This window comes from Meriones unguiculatus, chromosome 3, assembly GCF_030254825.1.
Source record: "Meriones unguiculatus strain TT.TT164.6M chromosome 3, Bangor_MerUng_6.1, whole genome shotgun sequence".
NCBI lineage: Eukaryota > Metazoa > Chordata > Mammalia > Rodentia > Muridae > Meriones > Meriones unguiculatus.
The window spans coordinates 175,110,760-175,137,150 of NC_083351.1; the positions used below are offsets into that span (position 1 = coordinate 175,110,760).

At 44.7% G+C, this 26,391-nt stretch overlaps 1 protein-coding gene and 1 pseudogene across 1 annotated transcript in view; both read left to right on the plus strand.

Moving 5' to 3' along the window:
* The first annotated feature begins 11,244 nt into the window (after positions 1–11,244).
* LOC110539427 (large ribosomal subunit protein uL15-like) lies at positions 11,245–11,691 on the plus strand (annotated as a pseudogene).
* Positions 11,692–24,155: 12,464 nt separating this feature from the next.
* Ptpn13 (protein tyrosine phosphatase non-receptor type 13) overlaps positions 24,156–26,391 on the plus strand; it is a 158,088-nt gene continuing 155,852 nt past the window's right edge. Inside the window, 1 exon segment of the mRNA XM_060381048.1 lies at positions 24,156–24,286. The gene's annotated coding sequence lies outside the window, so the exon portion shown is untranslated.

Sequence of the window (26,391 nt, forward strand, 5' to 3'; positions counted from 1 at the left end):
GGAACCCCATTTTCTACTCCACTCCCCCCCCCCCGCTGGCCCCGCTCTGCAATGGAGAGAAATATGTCTGATCCCACGCAGGGATGGAGTCACGTGGGGTCCCCTCTCTCCTTCCCACTATCGTTATTTGTAGCTAGGCAATTAACCCACCAGATCTAAGCATGGATCATTTACGTTGTTTTTAGGCTTCAAAATTCTGAGGAGGGTGAACTTGGGTAGGGCCCGACTGTCTTGGGGAAGAATTTGTCAAGTGCACAGGGTCAGCTGACTCTCTGGAGAGAACACAATGGCTCGTTTGCCCAAGCACGTGGAATTAGTCCCTGTGCGTTCCTGCCAGGGCTGATGGGGAGGTTCAAGGGCCTCCCACACTGGAAACTGTGGCTTCAGACTTGCCATCCTGAGATCAGGAAAAGGCCTAAGGCTAAAATGTGCTTCTGTGAGACTCTCCCACACTCCATTCCTGCTAGACGCAGCTGGGACACCTCTGGGGGCCCCTGAGTTCACTCCGAATGTAAGGAGGTGTGGACAGGGGGGAAGATGGGTCGGCCTTCTACCTGCACTGACACGTCAGTGAAGCCAACTTCTGCATGTAAATGTGTTTTTAAGAGCTCAGACCAGTGCATTTAATGAGTATTTTCAGAGCACACATGCCCACTTTTCTCACTTTGGTCAAAATAAATCCCTGTTAGGTGAACTAGAAGTTTTCAGTTCTGGCAATTTTACGTCTTGTCATTTGTTTTGAAAACAGTCTCGATATATGAGTCTGGCCCCAGCCTTGAAATGTTCCTTCCTCAGCCTCAGACATGCTGGAATCACATACCTGTATCACCACATCTATCTGTATTGATTTTAGAAGTATAGACATTTTACAAAATTTAAATGTCTAAGATATTAAATATTCCCGAACGACAATGGACTTTGAAGATGTTCTCAAGCAGATTTTTCTGTAAGAGCTTATCACTTTAATTCACCTAACATATAATTTTTTTATATAGATATGGTTTTAAAAGGTGTGGGGGAGAGGTTTGAGGCATAGGAATAGGTGGTCCTTCAGAATTTCTAGAGCTAACCTTCATTGCGACTCTCTGAAACCCGGTGACGGGAAAAATAAAAGACAATGAAAGGAATGGATGTAGGAGGTTTTTGTTGGGTTTGCTTTGCTTTCTCGAGAGAGGGTTTCTCTGTGTAGCCCTGGCTGTCCTGGAATCACATGGTAGATAATCAGAGGATTGGCTTATAAAAAGAAAAGAGTTTTGTTGGGGCTCAAGGTGGAGCTTCCTGATGGAGTACATAAACAGTACATGGCCCTGGAGCTCAGCCTCTGCTGAGCCAGAGGACATCATGAGGAGAAGAGAGGAGAGAAGAGGAGAGAGAGGAGGAGAGAGGGAAGAGAAGAGAGGGGAGAAGAGAAAGAGGAGGAGAGAGAAGAGAGAGGAGGAGAGATAGAGGAGAAGAGAGAGAGGGGAAAAGAGAAGGAGAGAGGTGGGGGGAATGAGGGAGAGAAAGATTCAGCTGACTGGAGGCTACAACTTACTTCTTATGGGTGTACATCATTTCTCAACTTTACCAAACTAAGCATCAATATTTCAACACACAAAACCACCACAGGGAACATTCAAACAGATTGGGAGTGACACCTTCTACAACTGATTTGCTGCCTTTTAGAAATAATGATTGGAAGGCTGGAAAAACAGCTCCTCATTCATGGCATTTGCTGCTCTTCCTGAGCACCTGAGTTTGGTTCCCAGCTCTCACACTGTGCAGCTCACAGTAGCGAAGACTGTAGCCCCCGGCATCCAACACTCTCTCTGGCCTCTTTAGGGACCCATACGCAGGTGTGCATATCCACACACAGACACACATACATGCATATAACTTAAAGCATGACAATAAATCTTTAAAAAATCATGAATGGATCTTAAATCATTCACAATTTGCTTTGCATATATGGTCTTGTATTATCATTTTTGCCTGTTAATGTGATGAGTTACACTGATTTTTAACTGACTAATTTTGGACTTTTGGACTAGATCTCACTTGGTTATGAGGCACTCAAACATAGAGGTGGACAAAAGCATCGTGAAAAATTGGAGAGACGCCGATGCCATGAAACACAAAATCAAACAAACAGAAAGAAGGACACATGGAGTAAAGTGGATTTAACAGGTGTAAAAAAACATTGACAAACACCACTGTTTGTGAGACAGTTACCATAGGTTTGAAAACAGAGTGTCATACTTTTTTATAGGATCAAACAACCAGAAAGAGCTGCTGTACATTTAAGATACAAGCTATCTCACTCCTGGATAGGTAAGGAAGGAGAAAAGTCAGCATATGAAAGAAATGGCTGCACAGCCACATTTATCACAGTGCATATCAGTACAGGTGCACATCTGCACAGGCTCACATCTGCACAGGCGCACATCTGCACAGGTGCACATCAGCATAAGTGCACATCAGCACAGGTGCACATCTGTACAGGTGCACATCAGCACAGGCTCACATCTGCACAGCTGCACATCAGCACAGGTTCACATCTGCACAGCTGCACATCAGCACAGGTTCACATCTGCACAGCTGCACATCAGCACAGGTGCACATCAGCACAGGTGCACATCAGCACGGGTGCCCATCAGTACAGGTGCACATCCACAGATGAATGGACACAGAAGACATGGCACACACACAACAGAACTTTATTCAGCCACAAAGGACAACAAAACCACATGTGGGAAAATGAATGGAACTAGAGACCATCGTGGTAAGCAAAATAAGCCAGACGTTAAAAGAGAAACTTGGGAGGCAGTAGCAGGCAACTCTCTTGTGAGTTTGAGGCCAGTTTGATCCACATAAGGGTTCCAGGCAAGCCAGGGCTGCATAGTGAGACCCTGTCTCAAAGAACCAAAGGCTCATATTTACTTTTGTACCATAAAGACTTTGAAAAGCAAGCAAGAAAGGAGGGAGGCAGGGAGAAGGAGAGAAAGATAGAAGGAGAAAGACAGGGAGAGAGAGAAAGAAAGATGGAAACCGAGTCCAGGAGCTACAAGTGGAGTAAGTGAAGCTACACTGATGTGGGTACAGGAAGGCTCAAAGCTCAAGGCCTGCTCCAGTAAGCCAACAAGATCCCAACTCAAAATAAAAAATAAGCCATGGGCTTGAGATAAACTTCATGGTAAAATTTTGGGCCTAATGAGGGTGAATCCCCATACTCAATTCCCAAAATGCAGGAAAATAGTTTGGAGAAAGGAGATCAGGGGAAAAGAGAAGAGAGGAGGGCCATGGGAGAGTGGATACAATCAACGCTGGATACTTACACACAAGGAAATGTCAAAACGAACATTTCCCAGTGACAATGAACACAGTAGAACTCATATAATGGAATTACAATTTTTTTAAATGAACAAAAATGACAGGCGTCAGAGCTGATTTAAGTCATTCCAACTCTCACAACTTTGTTCTTGTGACCTTTAACGTCATCTAAGGATATTAGAAATGGGGGGGAGGGAATATCAGAAAAGAGAGCTGAAAAACTCCTTACCTCAGTGGACAGATAGCCTGGGCCAGGCAAAAAAATTTCTGGCCCTGAACCACTGCTATTTCAATAGGCTTTTTCTTGATATTTTCAGTTATTCTCTTCAAAGTCCTCAAGAAATATCTGTATTATTTAATATAATGTGCTATTTTATAACATCTATATTTATTCTATAAATAGAATTATAACATTCTACTTTAAAATGTTAATATAATTGTGAACATTCAGATCACAAATTGTTTTGGGCTTATCATTTTCCACACTTAGGAGTGTTTATTAAAATACAGTTTAATCAGGGCAGTAGCAGCACATACCTTTAATCCCAGCCCTTGGGAAGAAGAGACAGGTGAATCTCTGAGTTCTAGGTCCCTGGTCAACATAGTTAGTTCCAGGACGGCCAAGGTTACACATAGAAATCCTGTCTTGAAAAACCAAACACACACATACACACAAAGGGAGTTAAGATTATGTCTTCATAGGAGAAAACAAGTAACAGGACAGTAGCCTACGACAGAAGGCACCTGAAAGACTCTACCTAGCAGTGTATCAAAGCAGATGATGAGACCCATAACCAAACCTTTGGCAGAGTGTAGGGAATCATATGAAGGAAGGAGGAATTAGTACATCCTAGAGGGGACAGAGAGCCCCACAAGGTCCAAATATATCTGAGCACAGGGGTCTTCTATGAGACTGTTTATCCAAACAAGGACCATGAATGGATATAACCTACAACCCTTGCTCAGACGTAGCCCATAGTAGCTCAATATCCAAGTGGGTTGCCTAATAAGGGGGATAGGAATTGCTTCTGACATGAACTCATGAGCTTCCCCTACCCCCTGAGAGAGGAGCAGCCTTGCTAGGCCAAAGATAAGGACATTGCAACCATCCTGAAGATACCTGATAAGCTAGGGCCAGATGGAAGGAGAGGAGGACACCCCCTCTCAGTGGACTCGGAAGGGGGCAGGGAGGAGATGAGGAAGGTAGGGGAGGATTGGGAGGGAAAGAGGGAGAGGGCTACAGCTGGGATACAAGTGAATGTATAAAATTATTTAAAAATAAAAAATATTAAAAAAAAGATTTATGTCTTCCTCTGTGGCCTGGCAAGGCCACCCTACCATGGAGAAGTGATCAAAGAGCAGGCAACAGAGTCCATGTCAGAGACAGCCCCTGCTCCCCTTACTCGGGCACCCACATGGGCACTGAGCTGCCTGTCTGCTACATCTGAGCATGAGGCCTGGGTCCTTACCATGCATGGTCTTTGGTTGGTACATCAGTCTCTTCAGGCCCCCTGGACCCAGATTTGTTGGCTTTGTTAGTCTTTTTGTGGAGCTCCTGTCTCCTCTGGGTCTTTCTATTCCTCCCTCCTCCACTCTTCCATAAGACTCCCTGTGCTCTGCCCAAAGTTTGGCTGTGAATCTCAGCATCTGCTTCAATCCCTTGTTGGGTGGACTCTTTCAGGGAACATCTGTGGTAAACTCTGCTCCCATCCTGTTCCCTCTCTTCAACCACTTCGAGTATCTATTCGATTTGCCCTTCTGAATGAAAATTAAGCATCCTCCCTAGAGTCCTCCTTGTTATTTAGCTTCTTGAGGTCTGTGGATTGTAGTAAGGTTATCCTGTATCATATGGCCAATATCCACTTGTGAGTATATACCATGTATGTCTTTCTGTTTCAGGATGATCTTGATGAGACTTGATAGACGAGGGTCAGATGATAAGTGAAGAGAACTATTCCTTTCTGTGAACTAGAGGGGGATAGGAAGGAAGAGAGAGGGAGGGTGGGACCAGGAGAAGACAAGGGATGGGGCTACAACTGGGATATAAAGTAAATAAATTATAAATAAAAGAAAAAAAAGAGAAAGATTTATGCTTCCATAAATATTTGTGATAAATGCAAGAAAGGAAAAATGTTCGTGGAGAAGGGAGTACAGGAAAAGGAAATTCTTGTCTTGATTGACATCTCACACATCAAGTTCCAACTTGCAACATAATGAAGCATTTCAGACAGAAAGTCCTGAAGATCCAGCCTGTTGTGGAAAGCTGCTCAAACAATGTAACCAAAAGCGGCCTCTGAAGTAATGACAGGTTACCAGCGCTATCATTACAGGGCTGGAAGCCCTCACACTGTCGGGACAAGGACATTGTTTCTAAAAAAGGGCAACAGTGCAGACAAGCTAAACCTTTCTTCATAATAACTACTTTTAAACATGGAAACATAACCTTTAAAAGTCTATAGGGAAAATACAAATCTAATAAACTCTTACACAAACCCACCATTTTCTACCTGTAATGATTGTACCCTTAATATAAGAGAAGCTTCACATCAAATAGGAAAGCAGACACAAGTTCAAGGCTGTCCTCAGCTGTACACTGTTTTATGAAAGCAAAGCCCTGTTAGAATCTCCGGCTGCTATCTATCTCCTTCCCTGCTTTTTTATTATTTTTTTCTTTTTTTTTCTTCAAGACTTGGTAATTCCACAGGTTCAGAAGGCAAGATATCACATGTATATGGTGAGAAGTCTTATTCTTGCTACTGTCCCCATTCTCTACATCTCTCCTTGTCACTCACAGATGGCTTTTGCTGTCACTCTCACTGTAGTTCTTGGGGTGGGGGTGCCAAACCCAGGCCTACCCCACAGCAGGCAATCACTCCACCAGCACAGCCACACCCCAGTCCTCAGGAAAACACTTTTAATACTATGAATCCTCTTTATGTAAAAAAAAAAAAAAAAAAAAAAAATGGAGACATAAAGGCTAGTTGCACACCTTTAATCCCAGCACTTTGGGAGGCAGACGCAGGAGGATCGCTGTGAGTTCAAGGCCAGGCTGGTCTACAAAGTGAGTCCAGGACATCCAAGGCTACACAGAGAAACCCTGTCTCAAAAACCAAAATAATAATAATAATAAATATTTAAAATGGAGATAAATATGTATTTTTCTTATATTTCTCAATGATTTAATATCTCTCATATAATGTTTTAGAATAAATTCTAATATTAATTGAAGTCTGGTCACTTTAGAAATACTTATGTATAAAGAGATTACATCTCAATTAAAATATTAATTAATTAACTAATTAATTATATCAACATTTTAAATGTTTTGTTGTTGCTGCTGTTGTTTTATTTTAGATAACCTCAGAGAAAATACGTTTAAAATTAATTTGCTGGGCTTAGAGGCATATACCTGTTATCCCAGCACTCGGGAGGAGAAGGCAGAAGGGTCAGGAGGTAAAGGTCATTCTTAACTACACACCAAGTTCAAGGCCAGTTTGGACTGCATTTCTCAAAAAAAAAAAAAGGAAAATATCCTAAGGTTCATAGGATTTTAAAAAGTTACTAAACAAAGCAAACTTAAAGGAAAACCGTACCTTTTTACAACTAGCACATTGGGAAACAAACTCAAAATGAGAGCTGAAGTATCATTTGTGTAAAATAAATCCGGGTCTCTGTTTGCCTTGGTTTCGCATTGTTTTCTTTCTTTCCAAATAGCAAATGCTTGAAATGTAAAACTGTAACCTCAACTTCACAACCATCTAGATTTCAGTTTTTCATATTAGAAATACATTGCTGGGCTGACGAGATGGCTGAGGCAGTAAAGTGCTCGTATTGTAAGCAGGGGGACCTGAGCTCAATTCCCAAGTCCACGGGAAGAAGAGATGGGTGTGACCGTGTGTGCATGGAAGCTAGTGTCAGACACTTGGGGCTCACTGGACAGCCAGCCTGACCTACACTGGGCACAGGTAGGGCCAAAGGGACACTGAATAATATGATGGTGCCCGAGTAACATGCTACCTTCTGTCCTCCACACACATGCACACAGATAAGCATCAACACACGCATGAGCACACAGAGGCATGCACATGTGCACACACCCATACACACAAATACACGTGTGTGCACACACACACAAAGGTCATAAAACAAACCTTGGTGGTTTGGTTTTGTTTTTCAAGACACTGTGTAGCCCTGGCCATTCTGGAACTTGCCCTGTGGACCAGGCTGGCCTCGAACTCACAGAGTTATCACCTGCTTCTGCCTCCCACGTGCTGGGATTAAAGGTGTGTACCACCACTGCCAGCCATAAAGCAAATCTTAAAACCTACTTAATCAAGCTGAAATCACTTTATTGCAGCAAGATTGGAAGCCAGGAGTGTCGCTGTACACTTCTGATCCTAGGATTCGGGGTCTAGATTCAAGAAGGTCAGGTGTTTGGGGCCAACCATAGCAAAACACTGCCTGAACAAACGACACAAAACAAAACAAAGAATCCAAGACATAATTCATCATTCATTCACAAACATTAAAAAAAAACTTTTTATTTTATTAATTTATACGGGAAAGAGAAGGACACAGGGAAGTCAACTGAACACATGAGGGGAGTCACTTCTCTCCTTCCACCAGGAGGTCTCTGGAATTAAATCCAAGTCATCGGGGTTAGCAGCAAATGCCTTTAGCTACTGAGCCATTTCACTAGCCTATTATTAATTAATGTTTTAACAGGAACCATGGGGCTTGATATTGCATGGATAATGAAACCGCCCTTTACCCCCTCAACAGGGACAGCAGAGTGGGGATCAATCTCTTTGTGTGGAGTCTAAAAGGGACATTTGGTAGAGGGGAGGAGAGGAGAGTGAAGGGGAGGGAAGGGAGAAAAGAGGAGGGGAAAGAAGGGAAGGGGAGGGAGAGGAGGGGAGGGGAAGGGAGGAGAAAAAGAGAGTGCTAGCACCTGACAGCCACATACCACACTGACCTAGGAATATCACCCTCACTCTTTCTCTTATGGGCTTCTCTCCTAAGGCACCAAGAGAAGACTTAGCAGATGAAGGGCCATTGTATAATGCCTGCTTTGATTTCATAAGGCTTATGAGCATGTCCTTGTCTAGAAAGAAAGACACAAAACAAAACATTATAGAAAGAAAAGGAAAGACCAGATCTACAAGACAAGACACAGAATAAAACAATTTCCACAGATGTGAAATCGACTGAAGAAATTCCATACCCATTGAAAATTATTGTAATCAAAGCAAGATGATGAAGGATGTCACGTCAGCCTCTTAGAGCTTGAAAAAGAATGTGTACTTGGAAAGAAGATTAAAACTGGCTGGCAAGATTCCTCAGTGGGTAAGGGCGCTCATCACACAAGCCTGGTGACCTGAATTCAATCCCCAGAGCGGAAGGTGAAGAGACAGGACCAACTCTTGAAACCTGACCTCTCTGTGTACATGCGCACACAACAATAATAATAGTTAATACAAAATCCCCTGATAAACAGATGAAAAGTAGTCAAGTTTCAGCTCTCAAATTAGGGACCTTAAATAAAGACTACTTCAGGAAAGTCACGCGTGTTCATATGCTTAAAAATAAAAACAAAAAAGAAATAGCAAGCACTTTGTCAAAACGTACTTGATGGTAATTCAGCCACGCTAAACTTTCCCGGGGATTTTTGGTGGAACAAATTTGCTGTGTTCATTCTCGTCCAATTTCGCATAACCAAGATGCTTCTCGAGATTCTGTCAGTGGCGAATGTATGTGTGCGTGTGTGGTAAGGGTTAGATGTAAGAGTTCAAGCCTTCAGATAATTCCCACCAGATACCTCTGAACCCACTGTTAGTCTTTAAATGTTATTAATTGGACATAGTTCCTAAAGTGCTACCTAGCATTGTTTCCAGACATTTCAGAATGGCCACCATTTATATATATATATCAGGCACCCGAGGGAGCATGTGAATTATGTGGTGTGCACAGCTGTTGCTCAGATAGGAATATTTATCTGTTTGTTTTATTTACTTATTCACTCATTCATTCATAGCAGTGTTGATGATCAAACCATTAGCTTTATTTATGCTACACAAGCGAGTTATACACACATACACACACACACACACAAATGCAGGAATTTATTGCTGTTAAAATCTAACTTATAAAGCTGGGCAAAATGGCTCAGCACTTGAGAGGTGAGGCAGGAGAATCACAAGACCAGCCTGTGCTATATAGTAATTTTCAGGCCAGCCTGGAACTCAAAATGATAGATGGATGGATGGATGGATGGATGGATGGATGGATGGAAGAACCACTTACACGTCAAGTGTGTTAAGATTTTTCTGGAACTTCACTGTAGCTGTCTTGAAAAGCACAAAGGAGAAGTACAGGCAAATGTACTGGAGACAGAAATGTTTACGTGTGGACAGAGGCAATGGTATGGGTAAGAGAAGCGGCCGGGAAGGGAGAGTTCATCGGGTCTAAGGATTACGAAAAAAGCCATATGGCAAGCCACTATTTTGTAAGCTCCTTTTAAAACATAACTATATATATATATATATTTAAAAAAAAAAGTTTGAATGCAGTGGGTAACGCTGCTTCCAAAAGTCAGGGATTATTAAGCATAAGTCCTCGTGCTGGGGCGGGCTACCTCCCAACAAGCTGCTGACCAGGTCTGGAAAGTGTGCGGAATGGTAGAGGCTGTTGTCACTGCTCTGGGTTGTTCACTAGAACTAAATCATAGGAGCCCATGGCTGAGGACATCACACACTCTGGAGGCAGGACGCGGAGAAGTCGAGCAGTATCTGACTTTCCTACTTGATGGCAGGCCTTCAGGGAGCCAGAAAGTGTCAAGCAGGCAGCCAGGGAAGAAAAGCCAGGAGCAGTCTCATGCAGAGGTACACCTCGTGTGCTGAGGTACCATCCTGCCAGGCAGCACGCGCCATGGTGCAATAGTGGCCTTCTATATGAGGGTAGCCAACTGCTTTCTGACAGGACTTGCACTCTTCTCTACTGGAGAGAATTTGTATCCGGCACGATAACCTCATCAGAAGCCCACAGACAGGGATGCCACAGGCCCCAGGAGAGGTGGGGAACCTACTGTTGTTTTGCTAGGCTAGCAAATTTTTAAGCTGCCTTCTAAACACTTTTGTTTATGCTCTCAGATTAGTTTAGCATTGCTCTCTGCCTTGGAGAGAGAAGCTTTTTTCCCCCAAGGTGCTGAGAATACCTATGTCACCTATAGGACTCCCTCAAAGGCCCAGTAATATTGCAGAAGAGAGAGCAAGAAGAATGTAAGAACCAGAGGATGGGAAGGGATGCCAGGGAACACACCTACTGGACATGACATAGCTGCTGCATTCTTTTTCAAATTTTAATTAATTAATTAGTTTTGCTGCTGCATTCTTGAACTCACAGCATCTGTGGTTACCTGCACAAGATTGGGCTAGTCAACAGTCAACATTCCATCATGGATTAGGGAAGGGCTCACGAGGCCCCGCCTCTCCCTGAGAAACTGTTGACCCTGGAAGGCAGTCATTTTCTATAACAGTAGCCATTGCTAAGGTGCCCCTGTTTCAGTAAGTTAACAATTATCAAAGAATCAATTTAAGTCTTTTAAAAGAATATTTCATTATCTATATACATAAAAGTAATAAAAACATATATAATCAATGTAAGAAAGAAAAGATAAGCCAAAAATAGCACCTATGTGCTTTAATATCGAAAACAATCCTTTGGATGTAAAAGTCCCAGGCAAATTAGCTCATGCACTCTCTGCTTTCTCAGACACAGCATGAAATAACTGTCATCTTCAAAACCTGGTACAGTACCAACAGCTTAAACACAAGCATTTCACAGAATGATAACAATAGCATGAAACAAAGCAAGGGTTTTTATACGCATTATGCAGCTTAAAAATAGAGACGTGGGCTTTTCCTTTCTGCTGCCGCCATGCCATCCAGACTGAGGAAGGCGTGGAAATTCCGGGGCCACGTAAGCCACGGTCATGGCCGCATCGGTAAGCACCACAAACACCCAGGAGGCTGCGGGAATGCTGGAGGCATGCATCACCACAGGATCAACTTTGACAAATATCATCCAGGTGACTTTGGGAAAGTTGGTATGAGGCATTACCACTTAAAGAGGAACCAGAGCTTCTGCCCAACTGTCAACCTGGATAAACTGTGGACACTGGTCAGTGAGCAGACACGGCTCAATGCTGCAAAAAACAAGACCGGGGCTGCTCCCATCATTGATGTTGTGTGATCGGGCTACTACAGAGTTCTGGGGAAGGGCAAGCTTCCTAAGCAGCCTGTCATCGTGAAGGCCAAATTCCTCAGCAGAAGAGCTGAAGAGAAGATTAAGGGTGTGGGAGGTGCCTGTGTCCTGATGGCGTAAAGTCAGCCAGGGAGGTTAAATGCTAACATTTAAAAAAAAAAAAAATATATATATATATATATATATATACATACACACACTTAGGTTTTGCCAAAACAATACAACCTTAACCTCAGCCATGACTGCCGAGTGGCGTTTTGATTTCATTTCCCAAACAGGCCACCTGTGTCTTAGAACAATACTGCTTTACTTAGCTCATTATAGAGATAAATAAGATGAAAATAATCATCTGTGCCATCTAAAAAATCGCAGATCGCATCAGGAGACACTGCAGTGAAAAACCTCACTGATGTTGGTGGCCATCCATCAGAAACTGAGATCACCCTGGACAGACTCTTGATAGGCTAGCGATTTGATAGGATAGAAAATACTCTACAGACGTTGAGAAACTAAGAATACTTTACACAAAAATTGAATAACTTTATATAATTTTAACCTATACTTGTAGTTTATAGAATTATTGTGGTTACAATGGGAATAAAATTATATAACTGAGGGGATATAATGAAAATTAGCAATTAGCTTGTGAAAATATTATTGTATTACTAAAGAACCAAATAGCTACTTTAAAATCTATTGTTGGACGAAGGGCATGGTGACACACCCCTATGGTTCCAACACTCTGGGAGGCAGAGGCAGGAGGATCTCTGTGAGTTCAAGGCTAACCTGGTCTACAAGGTGAGTCCAGGACAGCCGAAACTACACAAATATAGATAGATAGATAGATAGATAGATAGATAGATAGATAGATAGATAGATGATAGATAGACAGACAGACCCACTGTAGGGCTGGAGAGATGGCTCAGTGGTTAGGAGCACTATCTGCTTTACCAGAGGTCCAGATTTCAATCTGCAGCATGCGGCTCATGACAATTTGTAATGGGATCTGATTCCTTCTTCTGGTATGTTTGAAGGCAGAACACTCATACATATATAATAAAAATAAATATTTAAAATCCATTGTAAATTGAAATCACACATAAGACTTGTTTGCTTAGATATTGATGGAAAAACTTAACTGTCTAAATAACCTAACCTGTTCATAGTCCACTCACCCTCAAGTGCTACCTTCACATGTAGTACTACATGCTAAGGTGCCCAGCGTCCATTCCAGGGCCCTGCCTATCTGCCTGCCTTCGCTAGTGGCTTTGGGAAGGGCCAAGTACTTTCTTCTTTGCACAGAAATGGCCATAGGACAGAATACTGACAATGTACAGGTGAGCGTTCCACAGAGAAGCCCTTGAGAAAAAGCTTTCCATTTCTATATTTGGAAGGAAGAGCCGATGTTAACATCATAGTTCTCTATTCTTTTAACTACAGAAGATTAGAAGCCTGGAACCATGGAACTCCTCCCCCAGTTGGGAGAGAGGCCAGATGGACTACCGAGATTCCTGTGGTGATGGGATGAGCTTCTGCCTCATCAGAATCAGAGGCTCACCGCCATTTCTCTCTTTTATTGAAGATATTTTTGTCATACAATGTATTCTGATCATGGTTCCTCTCCCTCATCTCTTCCCAGATCCTCCCCACCTCCCCATCCATCCAAGTCCAGGCCTTCTTTCTCTCCCTCTTTAGAAAACAAAATAGGGAAATAAACAAACCAGAATAAAACAAAACAAAACAAATAAAGAGGAAAAGAAAAGAAAAAGCACAAGAAATACATACAGGCAGGCGCACACACACACACACACACACACACAAAACCTATAAACCAGAAGCCACAATATATAAGCAGAAGACCAGTGAAGTACAAAAAAAATACCATTTCATTTTGTACTGGCCATCTACTGCTGGCCATGAGACTGCCGTTACGTGTACCACCCACCTATTTCTGTTTTAATTAATTAATTGACATCCGACTGCAGTTTCTCCTTCCTCCTTTCCTCCCAGTCTTGCCCCGCCCTCACCCACTCCTCCTTCATTTCTTATGAGACAAATGGAGGCCTCCCACGGATACCAACCAGTCTTAGTCACCTTTGCAGTAACACCAGATGCATTCTATCCTGTTGAGGCTAGACCAGGCTGCCCAGGAGGAGGAAAGCGTCCCAAAGACAGGCAGCAGAGTGAGAGACAGCCCCTGCTCCTGCTGTTAAGAGTCCCACGTGAAGACTGAGCCCCCCCATAACTGTTACATATGTACAGAGAGCCTAGGTCAGTCCCATGCACACACGCTCCCGGCTGGCGGTTCAGTCTCTGTGGGACCCTGTGAGACCTGACTACTTGATTCTGTAGGCTTTCTTGTGTCCTTGTGTTTGGCTCCTACATCCTTCCTCTTCTGCAGGATTCCCTAAGCTCTGCCTGATGTTCGGCTGGCACCACCTGTTTCATTTGTGAGACAAAGCCCTCTGGGCTCTTGTCTGCTAGTACTGGGCAGATACTCTGGTACTGTGTTCAAAGAACCCGTGTACTTTTGAGAAAAACGCAATCAGGTGAACAAAGGTTCCTATTTCAAACAGATCCCCCGGCCTTGTTTTCACTGTGTAAGCCCTGGGGAATGTCTCTCTGGCTCTGCAGGCCTGGTTAGATTTTATGTCAACCAGCCAGAGCCACCGGGGATGGGGAAGCTGACCTGAGAAGATGTCAGTCAGGTTGCCCGGGAGCAAGTCTGTGGGGCATTTCCTTAATTAGTGAGTCCTGTGGGAGGGACCAGCCTGCTGTGAGCCGTGCCACCCCTGAGCAGGTGGGTGTGGGTTCTGTGTGAAAAGCAGACTGTGCGAAGATGGGGGGGGGGAGCAAGCCAGTCAGAGGCATTCCTCCATGGTCTCTGCTTCAGCTCCCACCTCAAATTCCTGTCCTGACATCCCCTCATAATCGACCACAGCTGTAACCTAAAATAAACGCCTTCCTTCTCTGCTTGCTTTTGGGCATGCTATTTATCATGGCCATAGCAAGGAAGATACTAGGCTGGGGAATTTTCTTTGTAATTTTGTTGAAAATATTCTCTATCCTTTCACTGTGGTTTTTTTTTTTTTTTTTTGTTTCTGGAGACAGGGTCTCTCTGTGTAACCTTGGCTGTCCTGGAACTTGCTCTGTAGAACAGGCTGGCAGAGATCCGCCTGTGTCTGCCACCCAAGCGCTGGATCAAAGGCATGTACCACCACCTGGCCTCACTGTGGTATCTTAGACTATGTCCATAATTCAAAAGTTATCTCTCCTCATGGTATCTCAAAGGTCCATGTTCTTTATATATTTCAAAGGATTCTCCTGGAGCTTGAGAGATGGCTCAGTGGTTAAGAGCGTTGTTTGCTCTTCCAGATGGACCCAGGTTCAATTCCCAGCACCCATACGGCAGCTCAAAACTGTCTGTACTGCCAATTTCAAAGGATCTGACACCTTCACACTAATGCACATTAAATTAAATCAGTTTTTAAAAAAGAATTTCCTCATTAATCTTTACTGAGTGATCTAACTCCTCCACCTAGAAGCACTGACTGTTTTCCACATGATCTTTCTGTCACTGAGGCTTTTTCCACTGATGTTTTATTTGGTTTATTGAGTCTTTTATTTCTAGCATCATTTCAATTTGGCTTTTCTTTCTTTCTTTCTTGTTTTTTTTTTTTTTTTTTTGAGACAAGGTTTTTCTGTGTAACCCTGGCCGTCCTGGCTCTGCAGCCCAGGCTGGTCTCCAACTCAGAGATCCTCCTGTCTCTGCTTCCTGAGTGCTGGGATTAAAGGCATGAGCCACTACCGCCTAGCAATTTGGCTTTTTTAAAATGTTTCTGCAATTCTCTTTATTGAATGCCTTTTTTGTCTTGGATTGACTTCCACATCAGGGTATAAACTCAGCTTAGCATTACTGTAATTTCACGTGTGCTAAGCAATGTAGGTAAACTTTTTCTAGGACCAAAAGGAAGCTCTGTTAAGTGATTTCTTCTCAAACCATTTGTCTAACCAATGCTCTCCTTCTCTCTAAAAAGCACCAGACTATTGATATGGCCTCTGCATGTTGGCAAATGGGCACACACTCATGCTTGGTCTGGTCATCAGTGCCAAGGGCCCTTCATTTATTTCCTTAATGTTCAGATGCCCAACATAAGCACCCTCCTGGAGCTGAAGTGAGGGAGATGACAACCCATAGACAGAATCCCTGTCTTTATGAAACTCACCTAAAATCAGTAAGTTTCCCAGTTCTTTAAGATGAGTCTTAAGTTATATTTTATCCCCTCTCCTGTGTATGTGCAGGAGTACATGTGTGCATGTAAGTGTGTAGGTCATAGGACGATTTCCAGGAGTCAGTTCCTTTAGTGGGTGGTCTGGATCTTGCATCAAGTCCAGCTTGTCAGCGTTGGCAGCAAGCGCCTTCATCTGTCGGGGCATCTTAACTGGCTATAATTTCCCACATGCTGTTTTTATTAAGAGTTACTTTTTAATTTTGTGTCTGTGAGTGGTTTTGCCTGCACCTTTGCCGGTGCACTGCTCCTGTGCCTGGTGCCTGTGGAGGCCAGAAGATGATTCTAGATGCCCTGGAACTGGAGCTACAGAAGGTTGTAAGCTCCTGTGGGGTGTTGGGAACCGAACCTGTACCCTCTTCAGGAGCAGCAAGCGCTCTTCTTAAGCTATCTTTCCTGCCCCCCCCCCGTGTTCTTTTCTAATTAACATTTTAAATTTCCTCTTTGGTACTTTCATACATTCGGACACTATATTTTGATTCTACTGATCTCCCGACTTCTAGTTTTAGCCTGTTTTTTCTTTTTACCTTTTTTTCAGAGACATTCCACTTTGAGTTCAAACTAGTGGCGTTCATATCCACACAGGGGCGGGGCCACTGCACCACACTCCTGAAGAAAACTGACGGACTTTCGCACTCCTCCCCAGGCCACGATGGGATGTTGGCCGGCTTTACCTTACCCAGGTAAACCACGGCAGTCATGAGCTCATGAGAACAATGGTCCTGTTACGTCCAGCCATCCCGGCGGCATTGTTTCATCTCCTGCTCTTACGCTCTTCTCGCCTGGGTGTTCCCTGAGCCTTGTTGGGAGGGTTATGATATGGATGTGCATTTTATAGCTGAGTGCTCTATGGAGGCTTTGTTCTCCGAGCCTTTTCTTTGTTCTCTGAACATTTATGAGTATTAACCACTGTCCCCTGTGCAATGAAAACTCTCCGGTGAGAATTGAGAGCTGCAGTGATCTGTGGGGAGAGAGATGTGTATTCAGAAAGCAGTTTGATACTATGTCCGCTTAGCAAAATAATAGTTTTAGGTTTACATGTACGACCTTTGAGGTTCCTAGTCATGGGCTGTCAGCCAGATTTACAGGTGTGAATTTTCTCCTGTGGAGCAGGCCTTAAATCTGATAAGCAGCCACGGTTGTCCCTATAACACTTATGCCATTTCACTGCTGTACCCATGGGCATGTCTTGCCAGGACAGTTGCTATATTGAGCTGGCTCAAAGCTAGATGAAACTGTTGATGACTTTTCTCCTGCAGCAGTGTGTGTGTGTGTGTGTGTGTGTGTGTGTGTGTGTGTATGTGTGTGCTCCTTCCACTATTGTAAAAGGTTTTTTTTGTTTGTTTTTCAAGAGAGGGTTTCTCTGTGTAACAGAGCCCTGGTTGTCCTGCACTTGCTTTGTAGACCAGGCTGGCCTTGAACTCACAGTGATCTGCCTGCCTCTGCCTCCTGAGATTAAAGGCCTGCACTACCATGCCTGGCTACTATCATAAAAGTGAGCAGGGAGGAAGCTTCCAGCTTGATTTCTCCAAACTCTGTCACCAAAGTATGTGATGTCTTCAGCAATAGTATCCCATCAACAGGTTCTGGTGAGGACATGCAGAGCAATGGCGGTGGCAGCCTGCATTGTTTTTTTGTTTTTTTTTTTTTTTTTTTGAGAAATCCCTGGAACTAACTCCCCTGAGCAATAACTCAAGGAGCTGAGCCTCACACCTGACACTGAGCTTGTTTGATAGCCTGTAGCTTCTAGGAGAATAACTCCCTACTTAGGTTAACGTCATTTAAATGTATATATGTGTGTGTGTAAGTTTGTAAAATAATAGTTTTCATGTGGCTTTTCAAACATCCTTTTTGCTACTTATTCCCCTTCCCAACTGATTTCCCAGAGTCAAAATGTTGCTGATGCCAACAGGTAATTTGATTAGTATGTACTTAAGTAAATGTGTGATGTGAAAGATGACTTCTTTGTTATCAATGAAATCAGCATCTCAGTATGTGCTGCATATGTCCCTTCATGGAGCTGACTACTGTGGAAAGGCTGCCCTCAATAACCAGGGGCAAGCAGCATGGGATGTGCTGCACAAGGCTAGAGCATCCTAACTCATGTCGTCTCATGTGTTCCCGAAAGCCAGCTGTTAGTATTTGGGCACCTATGCTTGGTTGCCTAGCAACTATGATGTCATCAGGTGTGGGCCAGGTGGCCACACCTGGAAGGCGTGGTTACCTTGCTCCTTAAAGGGAGCAAACCTGTGGCTTAGGCCCTTTCTTGGCCTGTCTTGGCTCCTCTTGCCTTCTCCCCCTCTCCCCTTTCTCTGTCAGGACTCCCCCTCTCACTCTCCCCCCATCATGTCCTGCTCTCCCTTCTCTCTCTCTTCATCTCCATCTAATAAACCTCTTTCATATAAAATTTGTGTGCCTGATCATCATTATTTACTATGTCCCAACACTATCCATTCCCTTTAGCAAAACTAAAATAGAACATAGTAGATACGGCCCTCTGGGAGGAAGGACAACTTAGACTTCTCAGCACAGGGCCGTGGTCCACCCTTGGCCCAGCATCGGAAGGTTAGCTAATGAATGTAATGGTTGGTTTTTAACAAAAATAAAATTCCTGAGCTATGCATTATTGGCCTTTTATACTTCTCTACTTTTGTTTTCACTCTAAAGGATCATTTCTCCTACAATTTCAGCTCTTTAAGGCAAATTCTTTTGCTTAACTGTGGTTTCGAATAAACACTGTTGTGTAATATTCCATCCTGCAGGAAAGGTCCTTAAGCAGGACGGTAAACAACTCAAAATAGGTTCCAGAAGTCCCTGAAACTGACCAGAGGCCTAAATAAGTAATAAAAGCTAAGAGTCACTCTCAGAGAAGCCAAAATGCAAAGAAGATTCTTGAGGCCAGACTAGTTAACTGGTTACTGCCTTTCTGGAAGAGATTCAGGACACTCTCCTGCAGGCTGTGCAGTGAGAGCCAGGTTTCCTAGCTTTTGTGAGCTGTCACTGGTGCTTGCTGGGGTGGACCTTGGTCATTCAGCTGTCTTTGAGCCATTTCTGCTAAAGTAACCCCTTACCCATGTTCCTGTAAATAAGCCCTCCAAAAATCCACATGGTTCACTAAGTTGCACTTTGACAGTATCAAAGGGTAGGGGTAGGGGTTGGGTTTGGTCTGTGTTGGGTCTCCTATCTGAGAAGATACGTGTTGCTCCTCCCTAGGAAAAGTTTTGTCACGTAACAAACATTAATATTTTTTTTCTCCATTTACGTGAATATCATAAGCCTAGATTTGGCCCTGAAATGTTAATCATTCTCTGTATGAGACAAGTTTCATTCTGAGTTTTCCATTAGACATTCTTATAGGGGAAAAATAAAAACCAAGACAATCAGCTTTAATTTTTTTTTTCCTAACAAAGCAATGCCTTGGTTTATTAAACTCCACCCAACAAAGCCTTTAATGATCAGCTCTCCCAGGCCTCACTCCTATAGCGTCTGCTTTAAAACTGAGAACTGGAAGGCTTCACTCTGTCTCCACTTGGGAGAGTGAGTATCTAAACCCAAAGTGAGCAGCCAAGAACCAGAAGGCTTTTCTCTATGCTCACATTCAGAAGACAGAATAGTAACACTAAGTTGCTTTGCATGTGTTCTAGCCTGGCTGAGTTTGAAACACAAGTAGAAGGGTTATGTTCATTTGCTTTGCTTCCTTCATCCAATTCGAATAGGCAGTTGCGTAACTTGCCAGGACAAGTTGTAGAATGAGTCAGGACGGGACCAACCCCAGGAAAAATTGTGAGTTAGGCAGTTTGACTTGTGACACACCTCCACACAGTTCCACACACCCCTCCTTCATCTCCTCCCTTGGTATCATTAGCCCTGAGGGTCACAGGCATACCACGAGCCTCCCCCCCAACACACCAAATTCCTCTCTCCCCCTTCTCTTCTCTGAAACTGACTAGCCTCTGGCCTCTTTGCTAATTAAACTTTACTGCTCCAGTGTCTCTCTCCCCCAGGGTTTAAAGTGACAACCACCTCATCTGATAATGCAGTCCATATTAATGCGTGGACAGCGAGCTAGAAGGTAGAGTGAATTTTAACCATGACCTTCTAAAGATAACAGTTTAGCTCATTAGCAACTTGCAGCGAGAATTCCCAGCCAAGGAATCTGGATGAGGAAAATGTTTTGGAGCAGGTGGAACCCTCAGCACTACCAGGCCAAGCAGGAGGAGAAGGGCCACATTAGCAAAAGTATTGCCAGACTAATCTGAGCAATGAGCTATCCCTGGTCAAGGTGGCAGGTGAGGGACAAGCACAAGAATAAAGCATCACATAAGAACCTTCCCGCAAAGGAAGGCTGAATTTGAGGTGCACCATAATTAAATATTTCTATCTTATACAAGGCTAGCCAGTACCAGGATTTACTAGGCATTTTTCAAAGTTTTTCCCTAGAGCAAAACTAACTTTCAAAAATCATCTCATCGAAAACATTAACCCCTCCCCACAACCACACAGCTTTTGTTGTTTGATGTTTTAAAGCACTGCTTTCAGGTTTACAAACGATTCTCAGACAGCGTACCTCCCTCTGAGCCTTGTGGAATGTTTCCCAACATTCCCACAGGATTTGTTTCCTTCACTTTACAAGTAGGAAAAGGAGGGTCAAAGAAGGCAGGTGCCTTGCCAAGGTCTGCTCCCAAGGCCTCTGAGCACAGAGCTGTCTTCTTTTCAGCGCCCTGCTTCCAGGCTGCCTCTCAGCGTTCAGATTATCTGCGCGTGTTGTCTTGTCCCTCGACATCCTAGGGGGATTCTACTGTTTGAAAGAGAGTTCAGCAGCTCCCCCAAAGAAAATAACCTGTGTATTCAGTGGCCCCGAGGGTAACTGTTCTCCTATCTGATTTCTATTGCCGACCCCACCCCCACCCCAGGTGATCTTCATTCCCTTGGAAGCAGGAGCGCTTGTGCCTCACAAAGTCTTTCTCAAGCACTCTGAGCTAGCGCTCCAATTACCTGCTCATGTCTGGGTGGATTACTTATCTTGCTTCTGCTTCTCACCTGGGCAAGATTCCCATCACAGTTCTCAGTCTGTTTAGCAAGAAGGAACAATATGTTTCTGGGCTTAACAGCGAGAAAAACACTAACATAGCTAGTCCAAGCCAGAATACAAGTGTTTCACACTGAGAAGAGCACAAGAAGCCAGCTGGGAAAACAGTGCTATTTACAGATGTGGATGAACTCAGAATTAATTTCAGCTATTAAGGTTAAAAAAAAAAGTGGTATTTTAAAGCGACTGCCACTTAAATCATGCATGTTAACAACTGAGAGAGACTGAGAACCCCTCTGTGGGTTTGTGGGAACATACAGATGATTTCCTTAGAAACAGAGTTTAAGTGTGTACAAAGTGTCATAAGGGCTTTGTTATTTTATCACTCAGAGACCTTGCTTGGGACACACAAAGCTCAGAATAGTCTGTGTGGAATGGAAAGACCCCAGCACTACATTCCAAGTACGTGTAATGATGGAAGCAGAGAACTAACTCCACAAAACTTCCTCTGACTTCCACATGTGTGTACACACATGCACATTATATACACACATGGTGATAATAATAATAAGAAAGATATGATGAACAAATCCACAAAAGTTCTAGAAGAAAATGTGGGAGGCTGTTTTTGGCAACAGGAAGTAAAATAGCTTTCGAGAGCATAAAAGAAAGTAAACTCATTGTAACTTTCACTATTTAATTTCTTAGTTACATTTCATATGTAATCACACTGGCTATCAGTTACACCATTGCATGGTCTGACTGTACTCATTCTTCCGTTATTCCTCTTTCAGTGGGAATAAGTACAGTGTTTCATTATGATGCCCATTGATGGCTTTGTTACAAAATATCTATTTTAAAATTATCTTTTCCAAATTAAATTTTTTATTAAGAATTGTGTTATGTATTACAAAAATAATCAGCATCACTTGAGGCATACTATTATTTTGCCTTTGATCTAGGAACATAGTCAACTATATAATTTATTTTTCTGTTACTGGGCTCTTTCTATATACCTGAAATAATTTCTCTTAAATTTGTCATATCATTTGTAAGACAGTTTTAGGTCCTATTTGCTAACATTTTCTTTCTTTCTTAGTTTCTTTTTTTAAATACAAACATCTAGCGTATTCAAACAGAGATTAACCTGTAGGCTTCTCTTTTGTGTTTCTGGTTTTACTTTTAAACCAGCCTTTCAGCTCCCCCCAAACAGAGTGGATTACTGCAGAGAGAAGCCTTGAGGGCAGCCACCTGAAATGGCTTCATGCAAAAGGAGAGAGGAACGGCTCACAATAGTGTAGTTTGTCCATTTTTGTGGAAATTTACAGCCACTAGTCTCTGTGAGCTGTTCAACGTTCATTCTGACTGACGACAAGGTATCTCAAGCTTTATGAATTTTTTTTTTCTTTCCAATAAATGTATCAGTTTCCTTTCGATGGCAAACAGGCAAGTGCGCTCTGTTTTTGTTCCTCTGAACAGGCCTCTCCTATCTTACCTCCCTGATAAATGAGCCGGAACATTCAAAACTGGGGGAAGGGTTCCACTCGGACAGGCTGGCCTTGCTCACTCCTTGCTCCTGCAGCTCCCTCGTTTTGTGCTGTCCCCTCACTTTGCTTCATTCACCCCAGTACTTACCTTCGAAGTGCGGAGTCAGTTCCGTTGCTCCACAGCTTTTTATTTGCTGCCGTACTGGCTACATCTTTTGGCCCTAGCTTTCAAGTTGCTTCTAGAATGCTAGCTTTCTCTGTCGGGTTCCGTGTTTAGCTCCTTGAGGACCGTAGACTTCTGCTGTGCATTTTCCAGAGTTAGAGGGATCACGTATTTCAGTGCATAACTGCAAGGCATATTTGAAGACATCCACCACAGTTATTCACTTAGTGAGATAATGAAAAGTCAAATAGTAGCCAAAGGTAAATCATTAATTCCCTCATTCATCACACCTGTGCCAAAGCCTCAGGGGCTGGGGAACCTGGGATTGCAGCGTGCCTGAAGAGGACAGGTGGGCCTCAGCTCCATATTGGGGAGAACCGTGAAGTAAATGAAGATCCATTTCGGGGTCTCAGACAAAACCGAGTGTGTGTGTGTTGTGTTTTACTAAGTGTGTCAGTAACGTCATCTAGTGCCTCAGAGAACAGAAAACCTTTTTAAAACCCAAATCACACGATGCTACTCCGCTCATGAATTCTGCAAGATTTCCTCGCGAATAACTGCAGTTAGGACGTTTTAGTTTTCAGGTAAGAAATCGCTCTCAGGATACAACTTCGCCTAGCTGTAGCGTGTATAGGGGGAAAAAAGTGGTTTTATTAATTATGCCCTTTTCCTGGAAGTTTTGAAACGCTGGGATTGCCAATTTCCCAAATTTTACTTGCTTCCTAGGAAAACACGAGTATTTTGAGTTTTCCCGGGTGCAGCTGGGGCTGTGCGACCGCAGCACACCTCTGAAGGAGTCTCTTCCCGGCGGTGGGAACCTCGCGGAGCTTCCCCGCTGCCCGCACCGTTTCTGCGTTGCCGTGGAGCTGGGGAGCTGGCGCAGCGCGCTCCGCTGGCTTTCTCCCCGGCCTCTCCAAGCCCGGGTCGCCGGGGAGACTCTGGAAGCAAGGCTGCGAGCGGGGGAGGGGTTATCTAGATGGCTAGTGCAGGGGCCGGCGGCTAGGCGTCTGTCCCTCTGCCCCGCGCGCCCCGGAGAGGAGAGTCGCGTTTCTGAAGTTGGGGAGCCTGCGAGACTTTACGCTCACGTGGGCGCCAAGCAGGAGCGCAGGCGGCAGGACTCCGCCGCGGCGCCATCAACCTGAGCGCGTGGCTAGGTCGAGGGAAGAGCTAGGAGCCCAGGCCCCAGGCACAGGTTGTCCTGGCAACCGGGGCGCTGGTCTCCCCAGCGACTGGGTCCCTGGGGAGGGGGGCGGGGCGGGGCACCAGGCGGACCAATGAGGCGGAGCGGGGCGCGGGGCCCGGGACGCACGGTCCTACCCGCGCGCGCGGGCGGTGTTGAGTGACGGGGCGGGGGCGGGGCCTGCGCGTCGGGCCGAGGAGGAGCTGCGCCGCGCGAGGAGCTCGGCCCGCGGCTTCGCGGCTAGGGTGACACACCATGGTCACGGAGCTCGGACGTCTCCGCGCTGCCGCCGAGCTGCGCTCCCCGGCTCCTCCGTCCGCCTCAGCCGCCCGGGCAGCGCCGCGCGGGGGCGGCCGTCGTTGAGGCACAGCGAAGTCGCCGCGGGCCAGCAGGGGGCCCGGCGGGCGCTCGGCGGGGGCTCGGCGGGGGTCGCCTCCCGGCGATGCTGCTTCGCCCGCTGCAGACCCTTTCCGCGCACGCCCGAAGCAGTTCGGGGAAGGAGAGGCGGCGGCTCTCGGCGCCCGCGCGCTGCGCTCCGGTGGCTGCACCGGGGCTCCCCACGCGCCGGTAAGATGCACGCGTTGCCCGGCCGGGTCGGTGGGATGTGCGGGCCTGTGGGACGTCCCCTCGGGTCCCCTCGGATCCCTCCGGGTTCCCTGGATCCCCTCGGTTCGGGTGGCGGGGTGCCTGCTGCGCCATGGCTGGGGAGCGCGATCTGCAGTCTCCCCCGGGCCGAGACCCCCCGAGTGGGAGCGAAGGGCTGTGTGGGTCCCAGCGAGTGACACTGTTCTGTGGAGCTGGCGCGGACGGCCCTGCCCGGAGCGCGCGGAGGGAAGGGCTCCCGGAGTCTGTTTCTAATTTCTGTAAATGATTGTGGAGATGGTGCGGTTAGAGGCCGCCCAGAAGAATGTGTCTGTGTTAGGGTTCGGAGAAGGGGGTGGGGACAAGGGGGACAGGGAGCTACTGCCTGATCATGCTCTTTTTATTAGTTTGCTCCAGGTCAGGCTTCCTTTCTCCGCTTTGCTCGTTCACGTGAGAGCGGAGGGCTGCGAAGTTAAAAGTTAAGCCAAAGTCGAGGAACTTTGGAAATTTGATTTCCCTCTGTTGTGTGTTAGAGAAGGGAGGAGGATGGGGAGACGCAGGAGTCAGTGCAGGCTTCTTTGGCCTTACCTGTCTGAGGTCGACACCTCCCCGTATTTGCGACTAATCTTTTCGACAACCTTCTGTCATTTTCGTTTAATTGCATCTTTGAAATAACAAACGCGGTGACCTCATAGGTAGCTGCCTGGAGCTGAGTTTACCTCCGAAAATGGGGCGTTCGGGTTTGTTTTCAAGGCCGGTCCTGCGCGCAGAATGTGGGACATCTGATCTGTAGGTTGAAGGACGCTGCTAACTAATTAGGAAGATTTAAAAAAGGTCTATCTGTCTAGAGAGTTTGTTAAAGGATGGGAAGGGGGGGAAAGTACCTGTATTATGAAACAGGCTGTGGTATTTTCCCAAATTCTTGAACTGGGTTGGCAGGGTCGGGGTGAAAACCTCCTTCATTCTCATTGGCCGCCAGGAGTGGTGACGAGGCACAATTTTTTTTTTCACTTGAAGCAAAAAAAAATTGTTTTAAGTAAGTTCATGAAGATAATGACTCAATAAATTCATACAGATAAGTACCATGTCATCCAGCCCTCCTTGTGCAGTGTTTTTATGACATTATGTTCTGAATTCGGTGTTCTTCGGGTTTCCTGGGAGTACCTGTGGGGAGAAGAAGATGCTATTAGAATTTAAGAGCAGAAACTATTAAGGATTAGTTAAGAGAAAGAATACGTTTTACAGTCTTTTACTTTCAACATAAGAGAACTGTGACCTTCTTTACCATTGCATAAATTTGTCTTTGAATTTACATTATCCCACGAACATTTTCCTACTATCCAAGCCCCCTCCCCGCTGAGGATAATTATCAGCATCCAGAAACATACCAGAGTTTTCATGCTGCAAGCACAAACACACACACACACACACACACACACACACACACACACTAAAACCAGTGTCAGTTTAAAGGGCAGATTTGAATGCTACAAGAGGGTGTCAAAAGTTGTAAAACTTGTTTTATCTTCTTTCTGTTTGTTTTTAAAGATGCCTCTTAAATGCAGGATTTCAAAAGAGAACTGGCTAGCCATTTGTTTTGGGGTAGATAATAGGTGTTCATTGGAGGAGGAGAGAAAGGTGGGGGTGGAACCCAGGGCCTTGCACAGGCTAGGTGGGTGCTCTGCTGAGCTGCATACCACCCTTAGGCCTTTATCTTACAGAGCTTATCTTTTATGCAAGAGAAATGAGTCTGGCTGTGTTTCACCTTTAACAGATTAAATAAAAAGATTGGGTAGGTGAGCATTGTCCCAAATCTATTGTAGAAAAAGGGTATCTGGGAAAACTAGAACAACTTTTTTTTCTTTATGCCATTAAAAAAAAAAAAAACGTGAATCACTTTTATAGTGCAAACAAGTTGCAATTAGTGATATTTAAGATTGAAATGAAGCACAATTGTAATGTAAGCTGGTCCATTTGTCAGCTCTTGGGATGTGTGTCTGTGCCTCTGGTTAGAAGTATTGCTCTCAGGCCTCGGATGTAACCCTGTTCCTCTGTTGAGTTCCTGTCACTTTAAATGGTAGGAGCCTGGG